Genomic DNA, 18,530 nt, shown 5'->3' on the forward strand with positions numbered 1-18,530 from the left:
GGCTGGGTTTCAGATATAACTCCAGCTACAGTGAGGGAGGGTGTGTGTCCTCAGAGCCTGGCCCATTAGTAGACAGTAAATATTTATAGAATGATTTCAAGAGGGAAGAGAGAGGAGCAAATCCAACCAGCAGGCTGGCCAGACTTCATGCTTTCCACTAACTGCTCCTTTTATGTAGGTATTCTTTTTTCTTTTAAGAGAACAGCCGCTTTTCTTCTCCTTTATTGAACCATCACAAATGTATATAATCTGAGATTGCAGGCATAATTACATAATGTCTTATACTGCTGGCAGGTTCCTGAATGTTGGCTTGTCTTCCAGAATAGTTTTGTCAACTCCTTGACAGCTGGGGCAATGTCTCTGTGCTCTCTCTGCACAGCCCACAGCATCCATCGTGTGCTGAGCACACAGTAGGCCCCCAGGAAGCAGAACCATGAAACACATTCGTGGAGCATAAGGGTGGGACAGGCTCTTGCAATTAACGGAAGCAACTCTCTCATTTTACAGATGAGGAGCCTAAGACCTCAGAAAGGGAAACAGATAACCTCTTGGAAAATGTGTTCACATTCCTACTTCTAGGCACTGACACTTCACAGCAGGGGACTTGGTCTCAGTGAAGGTTTTCAAGTGCTAACACTAAAGGTTAAGGCACAGACTCAGAAATAAACCAGGGATGAGCCTGGATAACAGCAGGTAGAATAACAACACGCAAACCACATAGGCACAGAAGGATGTGTTCTTCTAAGGATGAGTATATAGACAGTACATACTCAATTCTGAAAACAGCATAGCCCAGTGCTGGAACTGCCAGAGGCAGGAGAGCATGAAGATCAGCAATGTGGGCTTTAGAATAAAGCAGGCTTGAGTTCGATTCCCAGCTCTGCCACTTACCAGCACGCGTTCAGCAAATTCCCTAAACTCTGCCAGTCCCTGTGTCCACAAACTGAAAATAGAAAAACAAAAACAAAAGCAAACACCCGCAACTTCCTCCTTACAGGGCTGTACAGATGAATGGGGATGAAGTATAGCAAATGCTTGGGCTTCCCAGGTGGCATGAGTGGTAAAGAACGTACCTGTCAATGCAGAAGACGCTGGTCCAATCCCTGGGTCAGGAAGATCCCCTTGAGAAGGGAATGGCTACCCCACTCCACTATTCTTGCCTGAAGAATCCCATGGACAGAGGAGCCTGGCGGGCTACAGTCCATGGGGTTGCAAAGAGTCTACACGACTGAAGTGACTTAACCATTTGTTAATGGTCCATTTGGAGGCTGGACCATTTGTCCTCAGGAACGAATGTGTCTGCCTAGTGTGTTCACCCAAAGAGAAGGGTTTATCCTCCAAGGATGACCCAGCAGACAGTAGAAAAGGTGGGCCTGGAGCAGGGGAGAAGCTTGAAGACAAGAGTGTAGATTCTAGAGTCATCCATATTGGTATGATTGGTGTGATGGTTATAAAGGTGGTGGGAGTGAAGACCAAGAGCGAGCAGGAGAGGAATGTGGGAAAAGTTCAGTGAGGAGCAGGGGAGGAAGAAGAACATGTGCCTTGCATCCTAAAAACCCAAAGGTGTAAGTCTTGAGAAAACCCATGTCAGCAAAGCAGGGGGAAGATGCCCGGAGTTGACAAGTGGGTAGAAGCAGCAGGTGGGGCTACTCTTCACTACTTCAGTGGAATGCAGGAGAGACAGGGCAGTGCCCAGGAGCACCCCATTACCATCACAAAAAAGCCTTCTTGGTTTAATAGTGAATGAAGCCTCATAACTACTCTTGCCAAAACCATAGCCACGAACTACATGCGGCTACTGAGCATTAGAAATGTGGCTGGTTTGAATTAAAAACTTTCCTGTAGCTCAAACAGTAAAGAATCTGCCTGCAATGAAGGAGACCCGGGTTCAATCCCTGGGTCGGGAAGATCCTCTGGAGAAGGGAATGGCAATCCACTCCAGTATTCTTGCTTAGAAAATCCCATAGGCAGAGAAGCCTGGAGGGCTACAGTTTGTGGGGTCACAAAGAGTTGGACATGACTGAGCGACTAACACTTAACACTTAGTCTGAATTAAAATGTGATGTGAGTGTAAAATACACACTTAAGATGAGAAAACAAATGTAAATATCTCATTAATTTTTTGCTATTGATTTCATATTAAAGTGAGGGTAAAATGTGCACTTACGATGAGAAAACAAATGTAAAATATCTCATTTAATTTTTGCTATTGATTACATATTAAAATAATGATATTTTGTATGTACTAGGTTAAATAAAAATATATTATTAAAATTAATGTCACCTGTTTCCTTTTTATTTTACTTAATACACTACTAGCACATTTTAAATGTGACTTGCATTATATTTCTATTGGGAAGAGCTGGTCTATAAGGCTACTCTGATACTAAACACAGCTATATAAATGGAACCGGCCAGTACTCTAATAGAAGCAAATGAGGTTATCTGAAGATCTCTCTCCTCTATTCTCTGAGAGAATGGGAAACAGAACTGATTATTTTGATCTGTTGGATATGGGAATAGAGGGCCCGAGAGATGTGAGCTAAATTAGAAAAGGGATCCGCTGTGGGATGTGGAAGAGGATTTTTATGGTGCACTACTGACTGAGGCCAAAAAAAAGGGCTAAATACCCAAAATGAGACTGCATCATGTTGGAAAAGCCCATAAATCTGCAAGTGACCACAAAGGCCAGCCTCCCTTTTGGCATCCAGGCTCTGCACCAGGCTATTCTCAACCCGCCAGCTCCCAGCCTCCACTGACCTTGGGGTGACCTCCAAACATGTCCCCTTCGTCTGCTCTCACCAGTCCCTCCCAGTACACTAAGCCCCACGACTACATGCATTCCAAAGAGTCTTCCCCACTGGCCAGAATGAGAGCCCCTCCCGCAGCCCCCGCCTTTCAGGAGCTTCCTGCCAACAATTAGACAAACAGGCAACATGATACAGCACGACTAGCGTGGACTTCGAGCCAAGAAATCCCGATTTGTCCAATTTCTGCTGTGTGAGCTTGAGTCGTATCACAGCTCCTCTGGGCCTCCGCTGCTTCATTTGTTACATTATACGGACCTAAACTTAAAACAAGCGCTCGACTATCACATCCAGGGAGATCCAGACTGCCGTGCGCTTGCTGCTACCTGGAGCTGGCCAAACACGCCGTGTCCGAGGGCACTAAGGCTGTCACAAAGTATATCAGCTCCAAGTAAATATAATATGCCTAGCCGCTGTTAACGGAGAAGGCAATGGCACCCCACTCCAGTACTCTTGCCTGGAAAATCCCATGGACGGAGGGCCTGGTGGGCTGTAGTCCATGGGGTCGCTAATAGTCGGACACAACTGAGCGACTTCACTTCACTTAAACTTGCTAGAGGGTTCATGAGATATCAGAGTAAGAAGTCTTTGTTAATGATGTGTTACACAAAGGAAAGAGAATATGGTAATCTAATGGAAGGGGAAGGAGAGAAGTGGAGGAGAGAACTGCATAGCAGGAGGCTGTGCCATTTGCAAAGACAAGGTATGAATCCTCCTTGTACTAAGAGGGGCAGACTTTGCCCACTAGTAAGAGGACGCCCCCACGAAGCGCAGGCGCAGGTCACAGCCTTCCTATCAGACATACCCTCCTACCAACATACCTGGCTTCAGGAATTTTCCTGCAGCTGAATAAATAAACATGAGTCCAGAGAAAACTTCCTAAACAAAACTGGAATGTGTCTGCTAATGAACTGTTTGAGATTTTAATGTTACCCAGCACTGAAAAGAGGATTTTAAACTCCATTGAGAAAAGCTGTAATTCACCCCAGATTCACCTTCATCTCTCCCAACTCCCCACCACTTCTCTCCCAAGGGGGTGAAGGGTGGAGAATGAGGAATCCAAGGAATGAAAGACATTTTCTCGATGGTGTGATGGGCTCTGGTGACCCGATATCCAATAAACTGTGCTGAGTACATTAGCGTTCTATTTAACCCTCATCCGATTCTTGGAAGGAAGGAATGAGTATCCCCATTTTACAGAGGAGAGTAGTGAGGTTCAGGGGAACACAGCAGGGGACTCAAAGCTAGCACTTTCTATCCAGTGGTCTCTTCCATTGCAGCCTCTCCTTACATGGGCCTGGAGGGGATGTAAGGACCTACAACATGCTCAAGATAGAGGTTTAAGAGAAACACATAGCAGGACAGTATGTAAAAACCTTTTTATTAAAAATTTCTATCCAAATAGCTATGTCAGCATTTACCTAGATATATACAAGGACATGGAAAAGGCAATGGCACCCCACTCCAGTACTCTTGCCTGGAAAATCCCACGGACGGAGGAGCCTGGTAGGCTACAGTCCATGGGGTCGCTAAGAGTCAGACATGACTGAGCGACTTCACTTTCACTTCTCACTTTCATGCATTGGAGAAGGAAATGGCAACCCACTCCAGTATTCTTGCCTGGAGAATCCCAGGGACAGGGGAGCCCGGTGGGTTGCGGTCCATGGGGTCACACAGAGTCAGACATGACTGAAGCGACTTAGCAGCAGCATACAAGGACATATCTATAGCTCATATATAACCACATCCAAATCTAGAACAATAGACCCCATAGACTGCAGCCCGCCAGACTTCCCTGTCCATGGAATTCTCCAGTCAAGAATACTGGAATGGATAGCCATTCCCTTCTCCAGGGGATCTTCCCAACACAGGGATTGAACCTGGGTCTCCTGAATTGAAGACAGATTCTTTCCCATCTAAGCCACCAGGAAAGCTTGTACCTCATATATAGCCATATCCAAGTCTAGAACAATACGCTCCAAATTCTCCCATATGCCATCACCACCATATTTTGACAGTTTATGGAGTGTTTTCCTTCATATAGTTTTACATTATTTTAAATGTTTACTACTAACTGGTATAATATTTTAAATAATTAATTAAAAAGTAAAGTCAGGTATGACTAAGTATAACAACAGTAACAGTAGAGTTTATTGAGCCTTTCAAATTATAAAGACCACCCACTCACATACACACACACACACACACACACACACACTCCAAAAATTATTCAAAAAATAGAAGGAATTTTTTCTTTTCCACTTTTTTTCTTTATCAATTTTAAAAACCACACAAATTTTACCTTGTCCTTCAAGAGTCTAATTTTTTTACGATTAAAAGTCAATAAAATAAGGTAGCAAATGTCTTAAAATGCAATAAATATTTGACAAGGACAGGTGTTTTGGTGTCCTTCCCCAGCAAAGACCAGAGAAGGCAATGGCACCCCATTCCAGTACTCTTGCCTGGAAAATCCCATGGACGGAGGAGCCTGGTGGGCTGCAGTCCAGGGGGTCGCTAAGAGTCGGACACGACTGAGCAACTTCACTTTCACTTTTCACTTTCATGCATTGGAGAAGGAAATGGCAACCCACTCCAGTGTTCTTGCCTGGAGAATCCCAGGGACGGGGGAGCCTGGTGGGCTGCCATCTATGGGGTGGCACAGAGTCGGACACGACTGAAGTGACTTAGCAGCCCAGCAAAGACAGAATTCGCCGTGACTGAGAGGACCGGGTATAATGACTCACACCAGGGCCCCACCATCTCCATCTTTCCAGGTGTCCACTTCCACCCTTCACTTCCTAGAGTTTCCTTCTCAGGCTATCATGCATCAAGCATTGCATTTTCCCCACCTAACTGCTACTCCTCAATTAAAATTTACCCAAGGAGTAGTAAAATTCATTCCCTAATCTAGTAAGGAACTACAATGGCTTAGTTTCTTTCTCTTTCCTTGTAATGCATTTTACTAGGAGCTTTCTGAACATACTGTTTGAAGATTGGATTGATGGAGTTTTCAAGCTAATTGGCCAGCAGGAGATGCAACCTGTGACTGAAGGCTGTCATCCTGAATGTCCACCACTCAGCCTCCAGCCAGGTGTTGTCACATGGGGCCAGTGTTGCCAGATCTGATTGTTTTTTCAAAAAACGTCAGGAATGTGGATTTATGTAAAATCTGATCTTTAAAAAAAAAAGAATAATATTGTGCAGATCCACAACAAAACTCATATGCAAACCAGATATCATCTATGTACTCACCAGTTAGAGATCAAAGTGGTCTCAGCCCACTTTTCCAGCCTCACCCTCAACTGCTCTGGCCCTGAAAAGTGCACCCACACCTCACCTTATGCCTGAACACCTCCATGTTTTGGCTCACCTTGTACCAACCCATTAACACGCCCTTCTCTAAGCCTTCTCTACCAGCATCCTTCCCATCCTTCAAGGATCTGCCTAGATTGTGCCAACTGTTCCCAATCTTAAATATCAATCTCAATTAATAATGCCCATCCTCCAAAATGCTACATCCTGCCATCGTATTTCCATTGACTCCAGCACTTAGTATGTTTTGCCTCTCATTGCCATTTTTCCTGCATGGCTAAATATTGCTGGTAAAAAAATAAAATAAACTGGAAGAAAGGAAGGACTTTTTTGGTGTGTGCCAGCTATGACTTTGGTATTATTCTCATTTTACAGGGGAGAGAACCAAAACTCAGTGAATCAGTGATTGTCTTGAGCTTTCTGTACATCCTCTAGCTGTGCGTCTTCTAGACTTCCTTCTGCTCCCTCCACACAAAATCTTACCCCTTCCTTCTCTATTTGGTGACTCCTACTCAGCCCTCAAGATGCTTTACCTACCAGCATCTTCCCTTCTCCACCCACCAGTCAGGAGGGGTTCCCCTCCCCCAAGTTCTATGTACCAAGAGCATCCTGTAAGAACATCCATCAGGGCACTCATCAAACTGTCTTGCCATTAGCTAACTAATTCTTTGTCTCTATTGAACTGGAAACTTCTTATCCAGCCCAGTACCTAGCCCAGGCACTTAGGGCTTCCCTGATAACTCAGTTGGTAAAGAATCCACTTGCAATGCAGAAGACCCTGGTTCAATTCCTGGGTTGGGAAGATCTGCTGGAGAAGGGATAGGCTACCCACTCCAGTATTCTTGGGCTTCCCTGGTGGCTCGACTGGTGATGAATCTGCCTGCAATGAGGGAGACCTGGGTTCGATCCCTGGGTTGGGAAGATTCCCCTGGAGAAGGGAAAGGCTATCCACTCCAGTATTCTGGCCTGGAGAATTGCATGGACTGTATAGCCCATGGGGTCGCAAAGAGTCAGACACGACTGAGCAACTTTCACTTCACATCACTTCACCTAGCCCAGAGCAAGTGATCAGTATTTATTGGATGGCTGGAAGGAAGGGAGGAAAGGAATGATGGAGGGAAGGAGGAAAAAGGGAAAGAGAATAAAAAGGATAGTAACAGCCCATAGACCACCAACACATGGGAGCTGTAATGGAACTTCACAACTGCAAGCCCCATTTCTGGGCTAGAATTGATGCTGGCTCTTTTGTGCTCTGCCTCAAAGTGGAAGACTCCCATTGCAGCCCCTTCTTTGCCACTCCCACAGTGGGGCAGGCAGGTGGCAAGGTGGCAGGTTGCTGCTTGGCTTCGGGGTCCCAAGAACCAGCATTCACCTCCACTTCTCAACCCTGGTCTCCAGCTCGAGGGAAAGCAATTTTGTGCATCAGCCAGGCTCTGCTTTAGAAGGATAACTCCGGTTTGATGGATTGAGAGTGGGGATAAGCCTTCCCCAGAAGCTGGCAGGAAAGCACACTGGAGAAGGCCAGGCCACGGGGAAGGGAGGACAATCCTCACTGCCCGAGGGGGAGAGGGCCATCTTTGTTCCCAGAACCCTGGAAGTGTGGCGCCCTGCTCTGGGAGTTGCTGGGAAACTCCTGTGCCCCCCACCCATTCACCCCTCCTATTCAAGGCCAGGAAGCTGGGCCAAAGCTGCTTCTGCTCCCGGATCCTCTCCCTGCCCCAGCCTGAAGAGAACTATCCTGCTCTCCAGAGACACTGCAGAGAATCTCCCCTGGCTTGATGTTCTCAGAAACCCAACTGCCTCTCAGAGGAGCAGTTTATACCACTCAGTGAGACCAGAGGGATAAGGAAAAACTCCTGTCTCCTTACCACCACTCCAGCAAAGTCAAGCTGGGGAGGGAGGCCAAGGATGCCGCTCCTCCTGGGAATGCATAACCTCAGAGAAATTGCCTAGAAGGCAAAGGATCCTCGATCCAGGGAGGGGAAAGTTCACAGGGTCCACCCTCTCCCAGGGCCCCTCCCACCCAGACTCCACATCCAGGCAGCTGGGGCAGAGGAAGCAGAGTGCCCCTCGTTTCCCCTTTCTCCTCCATCGCCTCCCTAGTGACCCACCCAGATGCTCCCCCAAGCCCTCAGGGGCTTTCAACCGCACCTCCAGTTTAAGTGAGAGCCTTGGGCAGGTCTGGCACCCAGAGTCAGCACTTTATCTCAGTAAATCCTCAATAAACCAATAAGGTAGGATCTTTCACCCTGTTTTAAAAGTAAAAAAATGAAGATCAAAACCATCTTATAATTAGAAAGGGGAAAAATATCTTAAAATGAAAGGAGACTACATTAAAACAAAATTCTTTAAAAACCAAACAAATAAGTGCCGAGACTTTAGCTAGAGAACCAGATAATCCTAACTGCTTAAAAAAAAAAAAAAAAAAAAAACAACCCCCTCCCCCTAATTTTATTGACTGTATTATGTGTACACGCTTTACGTGTACTATCTCATTTCATTCTTGGGGTAACCCCATAAGCAGTCTCTTATTGTCTTCATTTTACAGATGAGAAACTGGAGGCCAAGGAGAGTGTGACTTAACCGAAGCCCTGGGACATTCTGCTCCTCCAAGGGGCCACAGTAGTTGGGTAACTGGTTACCCTTCAGGGTAACATATTTGCATTTTAACAATAGCTCTATGGAGAAGACTAAGTAATTTAAAGGAATGAAATGACTCTAATGCCAGGAATTTTGGGCCTCAGCTCTGCCAGTGGGCAGAGTTCTTAGATCAAGAGCCTTTTGGCACCACAAGGCATCACCCGAAGGCGGCCACCTACAGGCCTGGCTAACACGGGGCTCCATTCAGCAGCTGGCAAAGCCCAGGGCTGCTGCTGCTGCTAAGTCGCTTCAGTCTGTCCGACTCTGTGCGACCCCATAGACAGCAGCCTACCAGACTCCCCTGTCCCTGGGATTCTCCAGGCAAGAACACTGGAGTGGGTTGCCATTTCTTTCTCCAATGCATGAAAGTGAAAAGTGAAAGTGAAGTCGCTCAGTCGTGTCCGACTCTAGCAACCCCATGGACTGCAGCCCACCAGGCTCCTCCATCCATGGGATTTTCCAGTCAAAAGTACTGGAGTGGGGTGCCATTGCCTTCTCCGAGGGGGTAGAATGGGAGAGAAGATGAGGTCAGAAGGCCAGGCCTGAGGCAGGGACTCGTGTGGGGCAAGTAAGCAACTGCAGAAGCAAGTGATTCCAGGTGCTCCACAAATGTCCCCTCACCCCCAAAATATTAGCCTGCTTACCAGTGTGGAAGGGCTTCCCAGGTGGCAATAGTGGTAAAGAATCTGTCTGCCAATGCAGGAGACTTGAGATGTGGGTTCGATCCCTGGGTCGGGAAGATCCCCTGAAGAAGGGAATAGCAACCAACTCCAGTATTCTTGCCTGGAGAATCCCACAGACAGAGGAGCCTGGCAGGCTACAGTCCATAGGGTCACAAAGAGTCAGACACAACTGCAGCGACTTAGCACGCATGCCCGCACACCAGCGTGGAAGAGACACTTCCAGCATTAGTGTCAGGACCAGGCAGTGCGCTGGTGTTAAGAGGTCTGTGTTCTCATTCCAGCTCAGGTCTGCACTCCCAGACCTGCAGCCTACCCACACCAGTCCTCAGTATCCTCTCTGCAAGCAGAGGGGGGTGGTCCAGGTAACCACTGAGGTTTCCTAGAGACCAGCTCCAGGTGATGGGACCCAGAACAAGTGTTAAGGGTGGGAAATGGGATGCTGAAAAGGGGGCTGAAGGACACTGTTCACTAGCTTTCATCAAGCCTCTACTGGAAAGGACTCTGCACAAGATGCTGCACCAAGCACGGGGATGAGGAAGGGAGCGTCTACCCAAGCAACACTCAAGTGTCTCACAAGTAACACTCAAGAATTCTCCAGTAAGAGAAGCGATGACTGCTGCCCACAGGCCAGGTTTGGGGGTTTCAAGGAAGCCCTTCTAGAACAGCCCGTGTGTGAAGAAGATGGGGACAATGTCCCGCTGTAAGCAGAGAGAGGAGGCACTTAGCCAAAAAGAAGCACCAGAGAGAAGACATGCAAATTTAGGAAGGGTGCACTATTACGCCCCATTTCACAGACAGGAAAACCAAGGGTCAGCACAGTCAGAGCCAGGTGACAGAGCCGGAGTTAGGACACAGTTCTGCCTGACCACAGCTTTCCTCTTAACGTTTATTCTGTCCTCACTCCTGGAGCATGTGTGCATGTGAGTGGATTCAGGGTGGAAAGTGGAAGCAAGGAGGTGTGAGAACAGGCAAGAGGCCAGAGGGAAGGGTGGGGAAGACAGGAATGGATAGTAAGCACTTTCTTACCAAAACAAATTGGCAGCCATAGTTTTCCCAAACAGACTCTCCTGTGGTTGCCTAGAGCCGTTTTTAAGGGCACAGGATTCTGGAATCAGGCAGATAAGTGCTAAGCTCCAGGCTCCACCAGTTAATACCCTTGTGACCTAGAGCAAGTAATCAACTTCTTGGAGCCTCACTTTACTCATCAATACAATGGGAATGACAACAATTATCCCTTACTGAGTAGTTGGTAAAGATTAAATCACTGCTCTGTTTAAAAGGCTTGGCATCGTGTCTGGCACATGGTAAGCAATCAATAAAAGATAGCAAAAAAAACAACCACTAGTCTAATATTGCTCCTGGTGACCCTCTTCCCTCCAGGCTTCCTCCTCAAAATCAACATCTGGTGAGTCCTCCCACATTCTCACGGACTCCCTCCCTCCTCCATTCAGCCTTCTTCTATTCCCGCCATTTCAGAACCCACTTCAAAGCTATCTTTCCCACTGCTTCTCTTTCTTCCTAGGATCCTAGCTTGCATTTGGTTGAGTGATGATTCATCACTTAATCTACACAAGCTCCTTAACTTCTCAAGAACATAACTGTCCATTCTGTGACTGCTTCAATGGACAGGTTTGCATGGGATTGGTGATCAAAGCTCAAGTTGGTGGGTCTGCTAATAAGAATTACTGAACTACTTGCCCATGTGTGCCTGCAATTTGTAAACTTATCTTTGGATATATATTAAAACCTTCTACCCAAACCACAAATTATGTGCTTTTGCAAATTTGCCAAACTATTAAATGAAATTTACTGCTGCTCAAGAATGTCTTGTACTAATTAGACAGAGATAGATGAGTATATGAAAGATTAAGGCAAGGGAGGGTGGGAAATTGGGAACTAAAGCTTACTGATTTTCCATGACGGGGTGGTCTTAACCCTTTTTTGTGCCACGGAATTCATTAGCATACTGAGTAAGCCTACTGGACCCTTTCTCAGAACGTTCTAAAATATATAAAATAAAATACATAGCTTGACCACAAAGAAACCAATTACAATGAAACATAACTATTAATTTTTACAAAATGAGTGTGCAATACAGTAGTATATGTTCTTTATTAATGCATTAAATAACAAGCTCTAGCGGCAGGTGTAATAACTGCTCTAATTTCAAAGCTGCGATGAGCATAAATCATAGTTCTAGATATCTGCAGCAGCTGAAATGTGATATGAAAATATCTGTGATTTCTCCTGGTGACAATGTCACAGGTACTGTAAATACTCTGCTCTGTTGCCCACATTCATCATTGAAGAAAATGCTAAATAAAGATGCTATATTTTTTCCCCATCCGAGTTCACAGACTCCTTTGAATTCCGCAGATGGGCCCCTTGAGGCTGTTAACCCCAAGTAAGAATCTCTATTAGAGCCTTCATAACTCAATAGGTATCTGTACTAGGTATATCCCTGAGTTCCTGCTTGCTTTCATCTCCTTCTCAAGGGATCTTTACCCACACAGCCCTTCCTGCCTCAGAAGGTCAAGTTATGCACATACGACCCTCCTCTGGCCTCCCCTCCCAGCTGATTGGCCAAAGCTGACCAGAGACTTGCCTGGAGAGAAAGCCCCAGCTTCCAGAGAATCAAGCTCAGACAATAGGATTCTCCCTGAAACTTGACAAAGGAGAGGACCCTGTGACAGTACAGAGAGGTGAGGGTGGGGGAGACGGATGCAGTGCAGGTGCTGAGTTGAGCCAATGGCACTCAGAGTGAAGACCAGTGACCAACAGCACCGGGGGAATAACCTCAAACTCAGAACCTTGCCCCCCGCCCCCCACCCCTACCCCCCCCCACCCCGGCAACATCTTGAGGATGCCTGGCCTCCTTCCAGGCCTCTGCTTAGATATCATACTGCATTCATGGTTCCTCACTCTTTTCATTAGAACCAGCTTAAGGGAGTCTCTTTTCTGTATCAGAATAGCCCTGAGTCAGTATCATCAACAGCAAATACAGATGAGGAAGCTGAAGGAGTCACTTGCTTGGGCCCACAGGGCTAGTAATCCTTTTCTGAGGAAGAGAGAGGTGATGGCCTTTATTATTTATCTAGTTAAAATTTCACAAATGATAAATGAAAACAATCTCTTAAAAAAGTCAGCCATTACTGCTAAAATGTCCTTCTACTACACATCTGTACTGCCCTAAGAAGTACGGCCCTGATCGCAGTAGGCTCTACTCAGCCACCACCCAGCGTGAAGTGCCTTGTCTTTTAAACCTTTCCCCAGTTGTAGGATGGCTATATTTTCCAAGGCGGATGACAGTGGGGTGTTAAGGACCAACCAATGAACATAGCACCTGGAAACACTCAACCCAGCTGTCCGGTCCCCTGCTATGAAAATCCAAATCGATTTCACTGAGAGTCGGCATCTCTGGCTTCTGGGCAGAAACCAAGCTGTGAAGGAGAACCGGCACCAAAGGCTGCTCTTTTATCTTTGCATGGAGCAAATTCTCCCCAATGTCATAATTCTCTCCCCCTTGTCACTTGACGTCAAAGCAACAAGCTAGAAATACAAAAACATACCAAAAGAGACACCAGAGATCCTTCCACACAATGGAGGGAAAGCCACAGTCACATAAAAGAAGACAGATACATATATATACATCCATATATATATGTATATATACACATAATCCCCAGAAAGAGAATCAGGATTTGTGTCTTTTCCCACAGTGCTTGTGTCCCCAGAAAGCTAAGTGAGGGGCAAGCCCCAGGCCCCAGAGGCCCAGCAAGGTAGTGAGGCATTCCTTTTGAAAACAGACTTCTTTCCCTTGGAGAAGGAACCTTCAGCCAGCCTCTTCAGACACCACCAATCTATAACCGCGTGTATATCACATTAAGCATCTACTTGAAATCTTAGGAAACTGTGACAATCTTATTTTCATTGGGAAGGTACTTCTTTCCTTTAATTGTACTTTGAAATATTATCCATGTAGACTGGAAACTTCACAGAAAGACTTATTATTAGTTATCTAAATCTAGTCTAAACAGTCTAAACTCTGGGTCTGGATGATTAGCATTCTGAAGCACAGAAAGGTTATCGGTCCAGTTGAAAATCACACAGCTGCTGAGCAGTAGATCGAGGCTCCAATCCTGGAGCTTCCCACATACTCTACCACAGAATAGCACCAAGTGACCTCCGGAGACAGAGAACTCTGTCAGTCTCAATTTTATCATTTATTAGTTCCGTACACCTGGGCAAGTCATTTACCATCTCTCATTTTCATCATTTATACATCTGAGATTATGACTGCAACTGTCTCTAGGATCACTGCATGCATGAAATGTGCCATGGCTTGACACACCTGGACCCATTATTAGATTGTACTGCTCCTGTCTCACATACAGAAGTGAGTGTATCTGCCATTCGAAATGTGATAACTGTATCCACACAGCTGCCCAGAGATTAGCAAGAAAAGATTGTTATCAAACCCATCTTACAGTTAAGAAAACTTAGTATCCCCAGAGATGACCTAACTTGCGTGAGACCAGAGTTTTAAAAGTGAACACATTCTTAACTATCCTTACTGTCCTCCTTACCACATTCCCTGAGGAAGGGTTACCTCTTTCCCCTTCCCCTACAGAGCAGCACCATCTATCACTGGCTCACCCTCCACAACCACTCCTTATAAACTGCAGTCAACACAGTGTCTGGCACAACACAGAGACTCGATGCAGTTTTGAAGAATGCACGAAGTGGTGAATCATTGAAGATCCTGATCTGCAGTTAAGAAGGCATTGCATGGGCGCAGCTGCCTGAAGCACGTGTCTTGCTGCAGAAAGCAGGAGGCAGGCAGGCAGAAGGCAGGAGGCAGGCAGGCCAGAGCTCCAGTTGCAGTGAGAGAGAACCCCACTCCCTCCATGCCTTCTCCCAGCCAGCTCTACGGGGAAGAAGCCTTCGAAAAGATGGAAAGCTGGGCCCCTGATCTCAAGAGTCCTGTCCATAGTGTTTCCAAACCTGGCTTACATGGCTCAATCCAGAGCCCAGAAGACAACTGTGGTGCACACGTGACCCTCCTCCAGCTAAAATAGATGTAATAACATTGTAGGCAAAGGGCAGTAAACAGGCCGGGGAGATGGCCCATCTGTCTTCCTAATTGTCAACTCTGCCCATAACAAGATTTGTCTCCCTGTCACACCTTAGGCTGCCACTGAACTGAAGCAAAACCAAGATATCCATCTTCCAGCAGCGGCCTTCACAAGGGGCCAGGGACAAAAAGAGGCTACTTGACTACAAGAAGCAGAGACAGCTGGAAGGGGCACTGGCCTGAGAGTCAGGAGGTGGAGGGATGGGGGGATGACGGGGTGTGTGTGGAGACTGGGATGGGGGTGTGTATCCATACTTCTGACCAGCTGTAGGTACTCAGGCAGTTACTGGCCCTCATTGGACCTCCATTTCCTATAAAATCGAAGTTCAAAGTTCTAGAAAGTGGGGTCAATGAGGGGGGAGGAGGGCTGTGAATCACATGATATTGTATGCAAGGCATTTTAGGTTATATGCAAGACATTTGGAAGAGCAGATCCATAATTTGCATCAGAATCTCAAAGATATATGTAATACTCAACACCCACCTTCCATAAAAAAGTTAAGAAATACTAGGCTAGATGGTTTTCATCCAATAAGCAGTTACTTGGCACTTCTATGTGCCCTTCTCTGTGCTCAGCACTTGAAACACAAATATGACAGGAAAGCCCTGTCTTTAAGAAGTTCAGAGCATTTTACTGCTCGATGTGACAGAAGCTTAAGAAACAAAGAAGAGGGAGCATTTGACTCTGATCCAGAAAAGGCCTTCAGGGTCCTGGGGGAATCCTAGGTTAAATGTTGATATTGAAAGTTGAGTGTGCGTTCACTGGGTGAATAAGTAGGAAGAGTATTTTAGCAAAAGGGCAGCAACTGTTTCAGAAACTGAAGTATAATTGTGAGTAGGACAAAGAAGATGCTCACTGAGGGAAGGGGTGGGTGGAAGGAGAGATAGAAGCCAGAAATGAGGCTGGAAAAGCAAGGAGGGTCCAGATTAGGAAATGCCATATAAACCAACCTAAAGAACTTTACATTGTAGCCAATGAGTTCATTCAAGTTTTAAAAGTCTAGGATGAACTACCATGATCAGAATGAATCTTCATGAATTTTGGCAGAAGCCTTAGTCCTTTGTGAGCACAGTGGGTAACAGGGAGCAAGTAGAGGAAAGAACTGCTGCCTCTTGGCAATCTGAGGGGGCATGGGCTGTCTGCAAAGGTGCTGGTTGTCAGTGCATGCATGACTCACCCTCCATGACCCTTCCTTATAAATGTCAATCAGCACAGTGCCTGGCACAACACAGAGACTCAATGCAGTTTTGATGAATGCATGAGTTAGTGAATCATTGAAGATCCTGATCAGATAAGAAGGCATTGCATGGGCGCAGCTGCCTGAAGCACGTGTCTTGCTGCAGAAAGCAGGAGGCAGCCAGGCCAGAGCTCCAGTGGCAGCAAGAGAGAACCCCACTCCCTCTATGCCTTTTCTGCACTGGCATGTCAGTCTCTTCTTCTCTCCCAAACTGGGTGACTCCAACTGCTGGTGATTATAGCTGAGAAAGGAAGGTAGTGACTGGCCCAGGTGATGGGGTTCAGAAGTAAAGCACATGCCCATTTGGGCCCCAGGTCATCACTTGGTAAACAGTCTTTCAACCCACCTAAAGGACTCTGCCACTTGCCTCAGGGCTCTCTCATATGCTGCTCCTTCTGCCAAGAAGACTCCTTCCATCGTCTTCAAGTAGTTACTTCTTCTTTTTCATGGGAATATAGTTGCTTTACAGTGTTATGTTACTTTCTGGACTACAACCAAGTGAATCAGCTACATGTATAACATACTTTGTATCAGCCTTCCGAGTGAGTGACTACAGTATGTATCACAGATTCTTATAGCACCTTATCCTTTCCTTTCAACCAATTCAGCAATTTGTAATCCTATATTTATTTGAGTGATTTTATTCTTGGCTCTGGACTGCAAGCTCCATGAGACCAGACATTTCTGTATCTTACTCCCTTGCTGGTGCCTGGCACAGAGCAAGTATATGTTGACGAATTATAGACTGGTGTGGACCATGAGCCATTCCCCATTCTCACTGCCTTTAACATATCCCATAACTCACATTTTGGTCCAGTGAAGACGAGGTTTGGAGAGGGGCAGGAAGGTTGGACCTGAAAAGGCAATATCAGAATGAACTTTGCCTCTGTTGCAAATGTAGCTCTGTGTTCTCCTGTGTCCTGTCTTGAAAGACTCTAAAAGAACCCACATTTGGTTTACCAAGGAGGATCCCTGGGAACCCTTTTTAAGATGCTGTCTCTCCAAGCCTCAATCGGTCACTGGCTGCATCCGATCCTCTCCGAACCTACTTGGTCAACAGGACCTTGTCCTGCTTCAACCGGTCATCCTCCAAAAGGAGAACGGGTCTCCTCCTCCCTCTGCCTCTCCTCCTCCTGACCCTCCAAGCCTAGGGCGTCTGACAACCAAAATCTCTGGTTCCCTGGATCTGCAGCCCTGGTAGATGCTCAGGGCAAATGCAAATTCAGACCTGGTGTAGGGGCTATGGGGATTGACTTTCCAAGTCCCAAGCTAAGCAACTGGCCACTCGGCAGGTTCAAAGTACTTGGGGTCAAAAGTTTGACCTTAAGGGAGAGGTGAGAGGGAAGGAATCTCACCAAGCCGCGTGCAGGCTCGGTTAAAGCGACCTCAGCGGGGCGGCGGCCAGCACATCCGGCCCCCCAAGAGGCCCCTTTGCCTCCACCCAAGGTCGTGGTCCTACAGGAGCGCTGGAAAGTTCAGCCAGGGGCCGAGGGGTACCAGGGCAGGAGCCAGCCGGGGGCCAGCTTTTGCGGAAGAAGGGAGGCTAAGAGCTCGATTCCAGGTACAAGAAGGAGCCGGCGGCAGGGCGCCCCAGTCCGGCACGCTGCATCCCGGACCGCAGGGCCAGGCTCGAAGGCGCTGGGCGGGGGCTGCACCATCCGAGCCGCAAGGGCAACGCGGCCTCCCCCATCCCCATCGATCTCCCCGGTCCCCGACACAGGGGCGCAAGGAGAGGGTGGGGCGGAAGGCGAGTGGCGCCTGCCCTTGGACAGCCCCTTCCCCGTGCGGTCTCAGACCTCGGGAGGGGGCGCCTGCTTGGCCCAGGCTGCCGCAGCCTCTGCTTTAGGGGAGCGGGGGCTGCGGCGCGTAGAGGGGACGAGGCGGGTGACAGAGACAGAGAGGGGCGGCCGAGCTCCAGGGCCAACACCCGGGTCGCGCCAGGCCAGTACCGGCAGGGCCAGGGTGGCCGACCGCCTTACCTTGAGCCGCGGGGAGTCCCGCGGGGGGCGCCGACTGTGCCTGGGGCTTCGGGGCGCACGCAGCCTCCGGGTGCACAGTCCCCGTCCCGGGCGCGCTCCCCTAGGCTGGCGCACCCTCGTCGTCCGGGGCGCTCACCACTTCGGACGCCCTCTCGCCGGCGGGCTCGGCCTGAGCCAGGGGCGCACACCCCGCGGGGCACACCCACCGCGGCCGCTGCGGGACTGGCCAGGCGCAGGCAGCCCAAGCTGCGCCCGGCTTCTCCGGCTGCCAGCACCACCCGAGTCCCCGCCTTCGCCAGGGGGAAAAAAAAAGACTCCTGACGCGGCGCGGGCTTTGGTGTGTAGGAAGGGGCGGCATTGCGAAACCGAGGGGAGGGTCTTAGCCTTGGGAAAGTCAAAAAGCTTTTGGATGGAGTTTGGAAGAAAAACTTTTTGAAAAAAGACCCAAAAACTCCTAACCTGTGTATAACGCTTTGCAGATTTCCAAAGTGCCTTTATATGTATTTATCTTAGTTCATCTTCACTACAACAGTAACTAACTGTTGGGGCATTTCTATCCTCTTAGGTTTGGGAAGACACCATCACACAGGGTAATCATTTGACCAAACCAGGACTAGAATCCAACCTGGGTAAGGGCGTACAGCGAGGGGATATACAGCCCTCTGGGGTTTTCTCATTGCAGAAGGGGAAGCAAGGTGGGAGTGAGTGTAACCCAACTTTTCTCTCTCCTAAGTCAT

The 18,530-nt window shown here is 47.7% G+C and overlaps 1 protein-coding gene across 5 annotated transcripts in view; it reads right to left on the minus strand.

The window, feature by feature from the left end:
• The window catches only part of KANK4 (KN motif and ankyrin repeat domains 4), a 75,478-nt gene extending 57,397 nt beyond the window's left edge, over window positions 1-18,081 (minus strand). The window contains exons 1-2 of one of the 5 annotated variants that reach the window (XM_086390296.1): window positions 17,794-18,073; window positions 16,620-16,668 (exon numbers count right to left, since the gene is read on the minus strand). The gene's annotated coding sequence lies outside the window, so the exon portion shown is untranslated. Of the gene's footprint in view, window positions 1-16,619; window positions 16,669-17,793 lie in introns of all 5 variants that reach the window. The other 4 variants (XM_086390294.1, XM_086390295.1, XM_086390299.1 and 1 more) reach the window with 4 other exon arrangements.
• Window positions 18,082-18,530: the final 449 nt, after the last annotated feature.

The sequence above is a fragment of the Bos grunniens genome, chromosome 3, assembly GCF_055505025.1.
Source record: "Bos grunniens cultivar Pamir isolate PY7600 chromosome 3, Bosgru_T2T1.0, whole genome shotgun sequence".
NCBI classification, from domain to species: domain Eukaryota; kingdom Metazoa; phylum Chordata; class Mammalia; order Artiodactyla; family Bovidae; genus Bos; species Bos grunniens.